The sequence below is a fragment of the Lactuca saligna genome, chromosome 5 (genome assembly GCF_052625555.1).
Source record: "Lactuca saligna cultivar CGN05327 chromosome 5, ASM5262555v1, whole genome shotgun sequence".
In the NCBI taxonomy this organism is placed as follows: Eukaryota; Viridiplantae; Streptophyta; class Magnoliopsida; order Asterales; family Asteraceae; genus Lactuca; species Lactuca saligna.
In genome coordinates, this window is record NC_136421.1 from 229,958,902 (window position 1) to 229,975,679 (window position 16,778).

The 16,778-nt window shown below is 36.1% G+C and overlaps 1 long non-coding RNA gene across 1 annotated transcript; it reads left to right on the forward strand.

The window, feature by feature from the left end:
- The first annotated feature begins 15,843 nt into the window (after window positions 1–15,843).
- Window positions 15,844–16,564, forward strand: LOC145045188 (uncharacterized). The gene is made up of 4 exons (XR_013681780.1): window positions 15,844–15,953; window positions 16,040–16,185; window positions 16,256–16,326; window positions 16,455–16,564. It is a non-coding gene; the product is annotated as an uncharacterized LOC145045188 (long non-coding RNA).
- Window positions 16,565–16,778: the final 214 nt, after the last annotated feature.

The following is a 16,778-nucleotide window of genomic DNA, read 5'->3' on the forward strand; positions in this document are numbered from 1 at the left end:
TTATGTGACTTTTACTGATGATTTTAGTAGATATGGGTATGTTTACTTAATCAAACATAAGTCCGAAACCTTTGAAAGGTTTAAGGAATTCAAACAGGAAGTAGAAAATCAATTGGGCAGGAACATTAAGATGCTTCGATCCGATCGAGGTGGTGAGTATCTTAGTACCGAGTTCCTTGACTATTTTAAGGAGTGTGGGATTGTCTCACAATTGACTCCTCCCAGGACACCACAGCTGAATGGTGTAGCTGAGACGCGTAATCGAACTTTGTTGGACATGGTTCGCTCTATGATGAGTCGAGTTTCGTTACCAATCTATTTTTGGGGGTATGCCTTAGAGACTGCCGCCCATATCCTTAATCTAGTCCCTACAAAGAAGGTTACCAAAACACCTCATGAGATGTGGACGGGGAAATTTCCCAATTTGGACCACATCAAAATTTGGGGTTGCGAGGCTTTCGTGAGGCGTGAAACTCATGATAAGCTTGAACCCCGAAGTGAAAGGTGTATTTTCATCGGCTACCCACAGAAATCCTTCGGTTACCTATTCTACAGACCCAGTGAGAATGTGGTCTTTGTAGCACGAAGAGGGATCTTTCGCGAGAAAGAATTTATAAGCCAATGAGACAGTGGGAGGCAGATTGATCTTGAAGAAATTCAAGAATCAATTGGTGAAGGAACCTCAGACACTAGCAATCAACCTGAGGAGGAAACTCCTGTTGATCCAGCTGATGAGTCTGTACCTCCAAGGCATTCTACACGGGTTAGGAACACACCTTCGAGTTTATTATGGTTTTCATATTACTACGGAAGGTGATACATTTATCAGTGATAGTACACTGGTAAATTTGGATGAACCTAGCAGTGTTAAGGAAGCCATGGCAGGCCCGGAGTCTGCTAAATGGAAGGAGGCTATGGACAGCGAGATACAGTCCATGTATGACAATCAAGTTTGGAACTTGGTTGACAATGTACCAGGCCGTAAAACATTCGGGTGCAAATGGATCTTCAAGAAGAAGACCGACATGGAAGGAAAAGTGCATACTTATAAGGCTCGACTGGTTGCGAAGGGTTTTACTCAAACTCAAGGTATTGATTATGATGAAACCTTCTCGCCGGTAGCAAAGATTAAGTCTATTAGGGTTATGTTAGCCATTGCAGCATTTCATGATTATGAAATATGGCAAATGGGTGTCAAAACCACTTTCCTTAACGGAAAGTTGGCTGAGGATGTGTACATGAATCAGCCAGAGGGTTTTGTCAGTGAAGAGTACCCTAATAGAGTATGCAAGCTTGAGAAATCCATTCATGGATTAAAACAAGCATCTCGTAGCTGGAATCTTTGTTTTGATGAGAAGGTAAAAGAGTTTGGCTTCTCGAGAAGCGAAGATGAGTCTTGCGTGTATGTCAGAGCTAGTGGGAGTATAGTTAGCTTCTTGGTACTGTATGTGGATGACATACTACTCATAGGAAATGACATCCCAACCTTGCACGAGGTTAAGTCCTGGCTTGGGAAGTGCTTTGCTATGAAGGACCTAGGGGAGGCTACCTATATCCTAGGGATAAGGATATTAAGAGAAAGGAGTAGAAGACTAATTGGACTTAGTCAGAGTATCTACTTGGATAAGGTTTTGAAAAGGTTCAACATGGAGAATTCCAAGAAAGGAGATTTACCGATCCAAAGCAATACCAAACTAAGTCAGACTCAAAGTCCGAGTACAGAGGCAGAGATAGCTGAGATGAGCCAATTACCATATGCTTCCGCAGTTGGCTCAATCATGTATGCTATGACTTGTACCTACCCTGATGTGACATTTGCTTTGAGCATGGTCAGCAGGTTTCAGGGGAACCCTGGCAAGGCTCATTGGACAGCGGTAAAGAACATTTTCAAGTACCTGCGGAGGACTAAGGATTGGGTCCTTACCCTTGGTGGCAGTGATGACTTGAAAGTATTAGGGTATAGTGATGCTGGTTTTCAGACTGATAGGGATAATTTCCGCTCTCAGTCGGGCTGGATCTTTACCTTAAATGGAGGGGCAATTTCTTGGAAGAGTTCCAAGCAGGAGACGGTGGCTGATTCGACTTGTGAATCAGAGTATATAGCAGCAAGTGAAGCAGCGAAGGAGGCGATATGGATAAAGAACTTCATCGGAGACCTTGGAGTTGTACCAGCTATGAAGGAACCTATAGAGATTTTCTGTGACAACAATGGTGCGGTTATCTTAGCCAAGGAACCCAGAGATCATGGCAGATCCCGACACATTGACAGAAAATATCACTTCATAAGACACAAGATTGAATAAGGACTCCTTGTAACAAGGAGGATATCGTCGGATGAGAATCCTGCAGATCCCCTTATGAAGGGACTGACGAGGGTTAAGCATTTTCAGCATGCGCGACGCATCGGGCTGAGGGACGATATTAGTTTTACAGATTAGATTGTTTTCCTGAAACTTGTAAAATGTAATCGACGTTTGATGATGAATAAAATTTGTGATTTATTTATGAGTAAAGTGTTACTATCATTGTCAATTATTTACTATTGTTTCAGTTTTGCATGTTTTACTTCCAGAATAATTAATTTATTCAAACCTCTACAATCGATCATACATCAGAAGTAGGTATGAATCAAGATTGTCATGAATTGGGTTTGTAGATGCCTTAAAGGTGTTTAGACATGGCAATGGTTGCTGCAACATTCATGAGTACTCATAAGTTATGAGTATTGGTATAAACCCACGCTCACTTGTATCACTTCATGGAATTTATCTCGAGTGATCGTGAGACGATAACATCATATAAATCTTTAAACCTAGAGATATGAGTTGTTACCTATGAGTTGGTTGTGCATTGATTGCACATAAACACATCAGTAACTTGATGTTATAAAACGTGCCTTTGTGTACAATTCAATAAGTAGTAGAACAAGCATATCAGTCGAAGTTTATCTGTTCCTTCTAGAAATAGATGCGATATCTGGGCCCCTCGATGATTTTGTGTTGACCCATGTACCAAGCCTGGTCAGAACTAAACTGATGTGTTCAGTGAAGTTCTTCGTCAAACAAATCGGAAAATCGAGAAACAACTACTGGACAATAAGCAAGACATAGTTCCATGTGTTTGTCCGGCTGATATCATGAGAACAGAGGATTATGTGATCACTTATCTAAAATGGTGCTTCATAGTTCAACAAAGTCTTCATAGTTCGAGGGAGTTTTCGAGAGCTACGATTGTTGGTTGGTTCCTGAAGTTATAGGCAAATACATTTATTAGACTAATCCAAGTGGGAGTCTGTTGGATAAGGTGTCTAAGTCCATAACTTATTTGGTATATACTTGACCCGAACGGCATGCTCCATTTGGGTTGCATCTCATCCAAACTATTATGGATAATTTTATGAGAGTTATACACATATGTTTATTAATATATTATAAGTTATAATATATTAATATGAAGTTACGTTATTTAATTAGTTTTAGTCTTAAATTAATTATGAATTAATTTAGAGATTAAAAGGAAGACTAATTAGATTATGGGCTATTTGTTTTATATAGTGTAGGCTAATACTCATTTGTTAATGGGCTAGGCTTATGTGGAAGTCCATGGATGATCCATGGAGCTTTTAACCCATGGATCCTTGGAAAGGAAAAGACATGGGTTATTAGGGTTTCACCCTAACCATGCACACTATATAAGCATGCTTATGGAGCATGAAATGGAGCCTAAAAGGAAGAACTAGTGAACTAGTGTGTGTGTGTGCATGTGTGTGGCCGATTTTATACAAGGTGTATACTCTCTCAAAGTTTTCCAAGAGTTTGTGGTGTTTGTTATTCTATTTGAGGCATTCACACTATTGGTGCTTGGCCCTCAAACTCCTTAGAACCAAACTCACCAAAAGGTATGTAATCTCTTCTAACTCTTTTATGTTGAAATGTTCCCCATGCCATGTTAGATAGGTTATAAACCTTGGAAAATTATTATTTTGCATGTATTTAGACAAACATAGATCCAAGGTTTATTAGGGTTGCATGCACACTTAGGAAGTGTTAGATTGCTCAAAACCCAACAAGGCTATCAGGCATTATGTAATCATGCAATTATGTCATGCAATTTCTAAAGATCCCTAGCCTAGTACTAGCATGTTGTACTTATCTATCACAATATCAAATAACCATATCGTATTTTGGGGTTTACTTATTGGCTTCGGTTGATCGTACACCCTGCATCCTCCTTTGATATTTTGAAAAGCTTTTTGAAAATCATTTTGAAACTATTTTCCTTAGTTTGAGATTGGATTCACACAAGTGTTCCTCCAATTCACTCAAGCCAAGGCTCTGATACCAACTTGTAACACCCATAAAAATCATGCCAAATTTAAACTTTTAAAAACATTTCAAAACCATTAATCATTACAAAACTTGTTTTCAAAATAGTAAATATCAGAGTATCCCATAAACAAAGTCATAAATGTGAGGAGTTGTACGATCACGCCTTTGCCTTCCTGCAATCATCTAATGTACCTGAAACAAAATCTGAAACTGTAAGCCCAAAGCTTAGTGAGTTCTCTCAAAATACCGATACACTGCAAATAACACATATACAAATAACATCATGTACTTGGTCCACAGCTTTACAAAATGGATTACCCCTGGGCACACAGTGTGAGTCTAGATTGCCTTCCGGCCCACAGCTCACATTTGGATTGCCTCCGAGACCACAGTACGAGTCTGGTATGCCCCACCCGGCCCTCTGCTCGTATCTGGAATGCTCCCGAGCCCAAAATACGAGTCTAGCATGCTCCACCCGGCCCTCAGCTTGTATTTGGAATGCTCCCGAGTCCTCAGTATGAGTCTGGAATGCTTTGCCTGACCCTCAGTTCATATCTGGAATACTCTATGGTTTGTTGGCTACCGCACGGAGCAGTACAACCTCAACCCAACCCATATAATATGTCGACATATACATAACTAATGCACATACAGATAATCAGGTAATACACAGGTAGTCCTACAAATCTACCAACTGGCATAGCAACTAACCTGCATAACTAACTGATACTCAACATAATACCACCTGCTAGGATATCTTATCTAATGAGTCGGCATTGGTGCCTTCAACCCCTTAGTATAGTGAGGATAACTCACCTCTCAACTGTCTAACTGAAGTGATAAACTCAAACTCTCGAACCATGACCACGAACTCCACAACCTATATTTACCATAAGATCATTTCAATAAATTTCCAATTTACCAAAATTTTGACAACCTGAAATTTCTATCTTGTACAACCATTCAATTCAATCAAAGTTAGACTTATTTCTGTTAACATTTAGCACTGTTTGGAATCTGTTTGAGCATTCTAATCCTAGCACATCAAAGGATTAAGTGTTAGGATGTGTCAACAGAATTTCAAAACCAACAAACAAGCCATAAACCCCTTTATATGGAGTTTACGGCCAGGGAACATGAGTTTACGGCCGTAAACTCATGGTGGCTGTAAAATCTTGGCAATATATATGATACTTGGCATTTTTCAACACTTTTACCACTCCTAAGTTAAGAAATTGGGTTTTGCTCACTACTATCATCAAGGGTCTTCATTTTTCTCCAAATATGTAGGTGTTTTATCCCTTGATTAGTTACTACATCTTCTTAACTAGCATTACCCATTGATTCCATCCATTAACAATCATCTTTTGGGTTAGATCTTCAAGAAACACCAAGAACACACACTAGTGTTTTGGTCTAAAATCAACCTTTTTAGCTTCTATATCGTAAGTATTACTTTCCTATACTCGATATCTAGTTGCAACACATGTTAAACACCTTGAAATCATCCATTTCCCAAGAACAAGAGGTGTTTACGGCCAAGAGCATCTCCCTTGGCCGTAAACCCAGTTAGAGGTGCATATGAGCCTTAAACGCTTCCTAAGGCTTGGACTTGAGGCTAGAACACTTCGTTGTGGTTTGTAAGACCTTAAAACACCATTTTGGCACTAATCATCATGAGTTTACAGATATAAACTCATGTGGCCGTGAACACATTGGCCGTAAACTCATGTGGCTGTGAACACATTGACCGTAAACCCTAGGGTCGTGAACACTTGGCCGCAAACACCAAGTGTGGCCGTAAACTCACCTTATACACAATCATTTGTGATTTTTACCTTTCCATTCAAGTGTACCCTATTCCCTAAGGTGTTTCCCTTACATGATTAGTTGGATAAACACTAATTTTATACATATATGTGTCATTATATGCTAAATAGGATCAGCGTGTGTGCTCAAGTCTTCAATTGACACCTAGCATCCTATACCACTCTTTCATCCAAACCACTCACTACAAGTGAGTTCATACCCCTTAATCTACCTTTGAAATGATTTTATATGCTTTTAGGGGGGGGGGGGGAATATAAGTTGAATCATTGTAGTTATTATATCAATCACATGTGATTAATAACTAGAACAAACAAATAGATTTCTTATGCTTTCAAACTGTGTTATCAAGCATCTATTTCAAAACAGCTTTATCAAACTGTTTTGTGTTAAAACTATTTATCAAACTCTTTTAACTTATATATTGTCAAAAACATATCTATATAGAGATAGTTATATAAGTAAGATTGAAAGGACTTAGGACTGATAACTCGCTTTATTTCCTGTTCCTTGTTTGGTTGTGGACTTAGAGTATCAATTTGTTTGTCTAAATGTCATTTGAACCTTAGTTATATATTGTGTATATGTATATAGATATAAAAGCTTTTACCTCAAGTTCAACACCTTTGTGTAGCAAAGGTTTGTAAATCACACTCAGTCATTCAAACAACATTAGTAGTAAACTATAATAGGTATAGTTTAGGAGATTACTATTCACTATTTCTAGTATAATGAAACATACATGAGTCAATTCATACATGAGTCAATGCAAACTTACTATTATGAGAAACAGAAAGAACATACTATGATGAGAAACTAAGGGAACATACTATACACTATACAGAGAGAGCATACTATACATTATACAAAGAGAACATATTATACACTATACAGACATAGCATACTATACGTATACAAGAATACTATAACATAAATGTGAGCCACTACTTCGAGGCATGTCATCACTATTGTGTCTCATTTTATAACCAGAGTCTCCTGGAGGGAGAACGTGAATTTGTGTATACATCTATACTGGACTAACCATCCTACACCTTGCTGCTAGCTACTGTGGGACCTACAGGTCTACGGGTGACGAATGTCATAACTTTTCGACGTATTACAGCATCGTGTTTACACTAGTCAATCAAGTATGGTTACAACATATCACATTTTATGTGAATTAATAATTGATTTAAGGTAGTTAGTACAACAGTAGTTACTATATACATTACTACAGTACTACATTATTTCCCTATTGCATTTACTTTGTGATCTTCTCACATATCCGATAAATGTAAACTATACTTTGATAAGGATAGTTATAGCTAGGAAAAACTCATACTTTTAAAAAGGAACAAACATACAGAACAATCGGGTCTTGGTAAAAGACTACATTTCAGTAGAAAATATATGATTTTCTAGGAAGTACAAACATTTACAAACACTTACATTACATTGTTACAAACATTTGCTTCAAACTTATACAAACAAATAACACCAAATACTTATGAACTCACCAGCTTTAACGCTAATAAACTCTTTAAAAATAACTTGTATTCTCAACAGATGGCAGGTTTTGAGAAGACGGAGCACTTTCAGACTCGTCTTTATTTTTTATTATTCATTTTTGGTGTCTTATAAACTATACACAGAACACACTTGTGTTGAATTATATTATTAATGCAATGGATGATGTTGTTGCTTGTTTACTGTTATGCATTGTTGTGATACTGTACATGATGTCCTCCGCCCCAGAACGTTTCTGTCATTCCGTTTTTGGAGTGTGACAAAAATACCCCATAAGTTAACAAGTCAACCCTTGGTCAAAGTCCAAGTTAATGGTCAAGGTCAACAGTCCATGTTGACCCTGACTCATCGAGTTCAGTTCACCGGCTCGTCGAGTCCTTCCAGAACTCGAGAAGTCGTGAAATCCCCAATTTACTCATCAAGTTTCCCTACAACTCGCTGAGCATATGCATGTCCAAATGTTGGGAAAACCCCAGCTGACTTGCCGAGTCATCCTACTGACTCGTCGAGTCCGTGCAGAAATCCTTGCATGACAATCTTCATCGGACTCGCCAAGTTAGCCATGCAACTCGTCGAGTCCCTTTAGCCCTTTCTCCATTCAGATGATTTTTAAGCCACTCCAAAGCTCCATATTGCAGATAAAGCTTCTCAATGCATGTTTATCAAGTAAAGTTGCAAAAATTACATGTATGCAAGGCTCTAAAGGCTTAGAATGTCAAATCCAAGCTTATAATGGGGTTTAACTAAAAAGGGAAGGTTCATACTTGCTATAGTTGGGGACTTTAAAGCTATAGAGACGAAGATAAGCTCGGATCTGAAGTTGCAACTTCAAATCCTAGCTCACACATGAAAATGGTTAAGATATATACTAGAAAATCCCTAATCTTCAACATAAAGAGATCTAGAAAGAGGGAAGGTCAAGCTAACGACTAATTACCTTCAAACTGATGCCAATAAGCAGAAGATTCAGATCCACTAGCTGCTCTTGCAATATTCCTCTTATACTTCAAGTCTTCTTCTTAGAAATCACCTTCCAATCTTGAAAATCACAGAAGAATGGAGCACACACACGAATTAGGGTTTTGGGACTCACAAGGGGCTGTAATGGGAGGCTAAGGAGGCAAAGGATCCTTTAAATAGGGTGCAAACCCCTGAAAATTAGGGTTTAATCCTTCAGCTCCAACTTATCAAGTTGGTCACTTAAACATATGGCCAAAAACATTCCTACTCAACGAGTTAGGGCACCAAATCATCGAGTAGACCTTTCAATATGAAAAATAAAGCTGTAAAATTAATATCTGAGAGCTGGGGCGTTTCAATATGGTGTCACATATTTTTAGAATGATGTAGAATTGTAAATACCATCTGCCAGAGGCGATACAGATAGTCTTATGTAGCAACCCAAAAATTTTAATCCAAAAAAGTATAAACCCTAACCTAATACAAGTGGAACACATTGCAATTCTTATTGCATTGTATCAACTAATGCCTTAAGGGCATCTTTATAAGCTAATAACTAAGTATAGTTTAAAGACTATATCAATTTAAGTTAATATATGTCAACATAAGATAAAAGTTTAAAGTTTAAAACATGAAATAACCCCCATTCATGAGTCTACGGTCCAAAGATCCTAGAAACACTTAGATTTCGGTCCTAGGATTCTAGAACAAAGTGATTTCGGCCAAGAGAATCTTAAGAAAAAGGGTTTACGATATGGAAGTTAATTCAAAAGGAGTTTCTGGTTTGTCTTTGACCTAAATCTCTGGCTTTCAATATCCCATGACCGAAAACACAACCAAAAGTCCATTAATGAACCGAAACCCAAAGCCAAGGCACTTTAAGGCCGAACACTTTCCTATATATATATATATATATATATATATATATATATATATATATATATATACATATATATATATATACATATATATATATATATATTCAGCCGCACACACTCCTCATTTCTCACTTTTCACACTACAAACGCTTTCCATTTTGCTCTCGAGTATCATCCATAAACAACATATTTTCATAAGGATTTTACCCAAATCTTCTTATTTTCATCAATAACACCAAGAACGATCTTCAAATCTTCAAGCCTCTAAACGAAAACCCACCCAACACACTGTAAACGTCTAGAATTATTTCAAATAAGTCCTAAGATTTTTTGTAAGTATTTATTACATTATTAAGTGTTGTCTAATATTTTAAATTATTATTTAATTTATTTAAATTAATATCTTATTAATTTAAATACGACGTCGGAAATAATTATTTTTAGGATATGACTATTTCCACGTACGCTAGCTGAGGATCGTCACTACAATTCTCTATTCAAACACAAACGCATATTCGAGGTGAGTTCATACCCCTACGTTTTCACTATTTTTCAATGTTTTTAGGGGGGATACAAGTAAAACATAAGGAAACTTGAGTTAACATTTAAACGATTTCAAAACCATTTCAAACCATTTGCAATTGTATCAAACTGATTTATTATATATATATATATATATATATATATATATATATATATATATATATATATATATATATATATATATATATATATATATATATATATATATATATATATATAAGGTTCAACAGACTTAGAATTGGCAATTTCATCCTAAATCCTATTCCTTGTCCGGTTGTAGGTTTAGGATAGAATTATTTATTCAACTGTCTTTTCATTCTTAATTTTATATATATATATATATATATATATATATATATATATATGTGTGTGTGTGTGTGTGTGTGTGAATATAAAAATATTATTCGTTAAATTGATAACCCTTTTGTAACACGTCGAGCAAAAGGGTATTTTTCAAAAATCTCTTAATACCGCTTTATACACACTGTTAAATTGACAAGGCTTTCAGTTCATTACAGAGCATACATTTAAACTATAATATGTATAGTTTTTGAATCACTACACTATTTTACTAAGTTCAAGAAACAATACAAGAACATACTTGTAAGCTATAATAGGTATAGTTTATGGAACATTACTCTATTTCACTATTTCAAGGATACACTACTAAATAATTATTTAAGCTTAATTATTTTACATTACAAAGTACATTATTACAAGGTAATACATACAGTTTCAAGTACAAGAGAACACTATAACACTACACATAAACTAGTTAATACATGGTCTCCTAGAGGGAGATTGTGAATTTATGTATAGATCTATACGGGACTGACAATCCCGCACCTGAGCTACTTGCAACAGCTAGGCCGACATGCCTAGGGTGATAAATTTCATAACATTCCGACACCTGAAGAACATCGTAGAGGCCCTTAGTCATTTTAGCATGGTTATATGACACTCACAATAGTATCAACTAAACATTGTTTACGAGATTAACACTACTTCAAAGGTTTTATTTTAATAATAAGACTACACAACTTTTCTTGTAACAAGAACATACAATTTAGAAGGGATATATAATGCTAATTCTATGATTCCTTAGTTTATATGTTAGTGTTATATATAAATAGGATCTGATAGGCAGTAGAATAGGTGGTTTCCGCTATACTTTATGTTCCTTGTTTGGTTGTAGGCATAGAGCAGATCCATACAGTCTACTATCCATTCGATCTCGGCTATATATATGACTATTATACCCTAAGTAATCATAGGGGGAAACAGGTATGGGTCAGGTCACTATATACAAGTACACTACACTATTTTCTAGTACAGAACTCACGGTTTTGGGGAATACATATATCTATATAGTTTTATCAAGTAATAAAACTATAAGTATACTAAATTAGCATACATTAACATGCTTACATTTTGGTTTTAAGGTCTAAGACTACATCTCATTATACTAAGAAAATATTGGATTTTCTGAAAGGACACACTCATATTTCTAAAAGGACCATTATAGATAACTCTATAAGTATTTAGTGAATATGTTAGGGTTATATACAATGAAGATCCGACAGGCAGTGGAATGTGTGGATTCCGCCTCATTTCCTGTTCCATGTTTAGTTGTGGTCTTAGGGCAGAACCACACAATCGATTGCATGTTCAATCCGAATTTTATATAACTTGTTTACACTAAGTACTCGTAGAAGGAACTAGTTTGGGTCACATTTCATTACATCAGAAAATATAGGATTTTCTGGAGGAACACACTAAGGTTTTCAAGGAATAAAGAACATAATTTATAAAATAAAATGCTTATTAAATCACCAACTTTAATGTTAACACTTTCAAAACCACTTGTATTCTCAGGACACTAGTAGACCCACGTCGTTCCAGTTTGGGGGTGTGACATCTTAAGTGTTGATTTTTTTTAAGATTTAAAAGGATTGTAGTCTACTTACCATATGTATAGATATTAGCAAATGAAGTGTCTAACCAAACATCTACAATGTGTAAGAAGAATACTGTTTTTAGAATTTTGTAAGCTATATAAAAAATAACCACTACTAGAAAATAGACCTGTAACGACGCGCTTTTTACGACACGCGCTGCTGATTAATGATACGCAAAAGGACGTGCCCTTAAAATTGTGTCATCTCTCCAAAAAATTTAAGGATTTACATCACGCATTATTGCGTGCCCATAATTTAGTGTCTCAAGAAAAAAAATTAAAATACGGAGGGTGCTTTATCTTAAACGCGCGTCGTCTGTACCTGTCGCTTTATAATTTTAATGAAACGTGCTTTTAGTTAATGAAGGGGGAAGTGAAATCTGCAAAATTTTGAAAACTCGCCTTGTTTTTTCTATCTTCTATCTATTTTTCATCCTTGCAATCCACTCTCCCCTTTCTGATACTCTCTCCACTAGATCTCCCTTCATTCTCTACCTCCTGTCTCTCTTTGTAAACCACTACAAGAAAAAGACACTTTAACGACACGCAAACCACGACACCTAGTGATTTATGTTACGCAAAAGGGAGTGATATTAAAAAAGTGTCGTGTCTTCAAAAAATTTAAGGATTTATGTCACGCATTATTGCGTGCCCTTAGATTGGTGTCTCCTGTAAAAAAAATAAAAACACGGAGGGCACTTTATCTAAAATGTGTGCCCTCTGTCAATGTCGCTTTATGTTTTACTCAAAACGCGTGTTCTTGAACGGGGAAATGAAATCCCCGAAAATTAAAACCCTCTCCTCTTCGTCTTCCTCTCTCTCTCTCTCTCTTTCTCTCTCTCTCTCTCTCTCTCTCTCTCTCCCTCTAATGTAAAAAGCCAACCTGCGATTTCATAGAGATTATTATTAAGATTTAAGAAGAAAAGAAGAAGACACGCGAGGATAATACTACTAAATTCCACAAAATCGCAGGGAATAGGAATTTTTTTTTCAAGAACGGAAACACTTGGTGCTCTCTGGCCTCTGCAACAATCGATCGATGATCTCGCCTCACCTCGTCGGCAACAGCTTTGCTCACTTCTCCTTCAACGATCTTAGGGGTATTTTCCTCCGGCGACCTCGGGCTCATGTGACCTCGTCAGAGACTGCTCAAATTTCCAGACCCTAGCCTGAATAAGACATGCTATGTGTCTTCTCTCTTCCTAATGTTTTTTTTCTTCTATTTCTTTAATCTCTTCTCTATTCATAGCTATGATTTCGATTTTGGATCTTCTCATCTTCTCCTGTGAAAACCCTAACTGAAAAACTATGCAGGTTTCAATGGCGATTTCCTCATCATTCCACGGTCCTCACATCTACTCTCTAAGCATCTCAGGTATGCTTTGTTCCTTCTCCCTTATTTTAATTCTTCTTGTTTGATTTCTTAGGTGCGTTAGGGTTCGGATGTTTCACTTTTCCTAAACCAAAAATCCATTTATTCAAGATACAATCTTCTGTGCTAAATTATATTAATTCAATGACATATGTCGGTTAGGTTTTCACAAGGTGAAATTTTAGGAATCGAAGATGGGTAGTTACAGTGATAACGAAGATGAATTTTTTGATGCCTGTGAGGCGTTTGCTTCAATGTTCGACTCAGGCTCCGATTGCTCCCCAGAAGACTGTTCTACCTCTGGATTCGACTATGATTATTGGGTTGGGAATCTGGAAAAGGGGTTAGTGACCCATATGATGTTGTATACCACGCTACATAGCAACTTTAAGAGAATTTAAGGTATTATACTACTTATGTACTCACAGTATGGGTTGAAACATGTAACTTTACTTGAAAGAGTTTTCTTACAAACACACAAAAGAGCTTTGTTACACGTATACACCTCTCATTTCAAGTTGAAACAAATCTATCTATCCCCCCCCCCCCTTTTCTCATCCACACACAAATGGGTGAATAGGTACCAGAGTGTGGAGTTCTAATGTAGTGTGTGGAAGAACTAACAACAATGAAGGTTAGTTTTATAACACATACAAATGAAGGTCAGTTTTATAACATATTTTCTTTATTTCAGCTTTTATGATTGATTTCATTTCATTATCTTTTAATCATTTGTTATTAATTTTCAGATATCTAATACACCATATAACAGGTTGTGAGCATATAACAGGTCTCAGGTCTTAGGCAGGTTCGTGAGCATATAACAGGTCTCAGGCAGTGGGTTGGCCAGATCAGAATCTGCATTTTACTTTATGGAGATGTGCTTGTTTTGTGTTTGTTTTTGAATCTCTCATTTTATACAGGGCAAAGAAAAAGTAGAAAAGAATCAAGCTCTAGAACACTCGATGAGTGAGAACTCATGTCAACTATGTGCAGTTGATTTGTTTATTATAGCATCTTTCCTTATATTTCTTCCTATTACAATATTATACTTTTTTTGTCCCCAAAAACAAACCCGTCTTGATATTATCGTTTAAGATGATCGTAGGGCGTGTTTGGCTCATGGATTCCAACGGAATCTAAAGGAATTGGATCTTGAATTCCATTACTGGAAATAGGTGCTAAGAATTGAAATCCATACTTTTTTTTCATTAAATGACTAAATTGTCCTCACAAACACATCTTTTTTTTACTTTCTGATTTCTTGAATAAGTTTACAAACCAATCTGAATTCCATTCTGGGACATGTTTGGTTTATGGATTCCAACTAAATCCAAAGGAATTGGAATCTCGGATTACATCACGGGATGTGTTCAGTTGTGGTTGCTCATATAGCTTTTTATTTCATTTATTACCCAAACATGGGAACACTTCTTGGTGTATGTACTAATATTGCTATATTATTAACTTATTACTACAAAATGTTTTGTAAAAAAATTTAATTGATTCAAAAAAATTGTCAATTTTCAGGTTATAACAACCGATGCTCGTGTAGATACTGACATCTGGTGAAAGATGGTACAGGTTGCTGTGAAGGGGAAACTACAGGCTTATTATAACCGGGCTATTACCATATCTGATAGAGCCAAACTCCATGGATGCACAAAGGATGCTGAAGAACTATGGAAACAAGTAACAAAGAATTATGAAATAGCTGTCAAACTAAACTGGAATAGTCGACATGTAACTTTTAAAAAAAAAAGGTAAGTAGCTCTATTTCATTTGTAAATTATTTGCTTCTTGTTTATGACTTTGTGATGAAATTAAATTCAGGCTCTCAACAACTGGGGACTTGCTTTACAGGTGCTTCATTTAAAACTTTCTAATATACTCCTAAACATTTTATATGTTTTATTTATGTACATTGATTAACATCAATAATGGGTGTCACAGGAATTAAGTGCAATTGTTCCTGCCCGTGAAAAACAGACTATAGTAAGAAGTGCAATCAGTAAGGTAAACAAATATTATAAAAACTTCACCTTTTTTCTTATAATTTTTCACCATGAATGGATTGTTATTAACCATATTTATAACCACCTATGAAGTTTTGTGCAGCAATACAGTTGCAATTTGACTTCCACAGAGTAATTTACAACCTTGGCACTATTCTGATCAGTTAGTTTATTTAATCTTTTTTCCAATATAATAAAATCATTGTATACTATTTATGAAATTTGATATTTTTGTCATGAATAATCTTGTTTTGTTGCAGTATGGATTAGCAGAAGACACATCAAGAACTGGAGTACCAGTTGTTGGGAATGAGATTCCTTTCAATGAATTATACAGTCAATCTACTATCTATATAGCATGGGATGGAGAAGGGGAAACATGTGTGATAGAGGTCTGTTTGTTTTTTTTTTTTTTGGGGGGGGGGGGGGGGGGCAGAAGGGTATTTATGGAAATGGGAAATTATGCAGGTGACAGTGAGTGGTGCAGGGAGTGAAAGTGAAGCAGCAAAGATTGCACGTTCAGTGGCATCTTCTTCACTTACCAAGGCATGATGGTTAATATGTTGTTATTTGAAGGTGAAATAACTGTTTCCAATTATATAATGATGATTTTTTATGGTATGTTTTATCAGGTGGTAATTTATGGTAGGGATCCAAATTGGGGGCAGATAGCCTGTGCTGCAGGGTATGCGGGGATTTGTTTTGACTGAAATGCCCTTAGAATAGCACTTGGAGATATTCTACATATGTAAGGAGGCCAACCACTTCCATATGATAGGTAACAGTAACACCATACATGATACATGATACATGATAATTGAAATACTGAAAATGCGAGAGTGTTCCAGGTCAGCAGCTAGTAATTACCTGAAAGAGGCTGGTGATGCTCATGGCACTGTCAAAATTCAAATATCCATAGGTAACTTTATTATTAAGTCATTCTTTCTACATTAAATCAAAAAGAAACTTGTGTTATTTATTTGTTTATTTTGGGTGGAATGTGAACAGAGTAACTTTTTGTTTTACAACACGAATTGTTATTTGTAGTTGAACAATTCGGACGGAAGGGAACAGAGGAAGAATATGAGGATGAGGGGGATTATGAACAAAAGCTGCATTCAACTACAAATAAAAACTCGGTATAATTTATACTTTTGTGTGGTACATGTTTTTTTTTAACATCAGTCATGGATATGTTACCTGAAGTAACACCTCTTAATCCTAAAATTTATCTGTATGAGACAAGTCTTGAGCAATTAAGAGTTGAAAGTTGTAATAAACTCTTTTGGTTGACCTGTATTTGATTACACATTAATTTAATTAGGCAGGTTTTGAAGTTTTTGATGGAAAAGAATAGTGTTAATGTTCTTC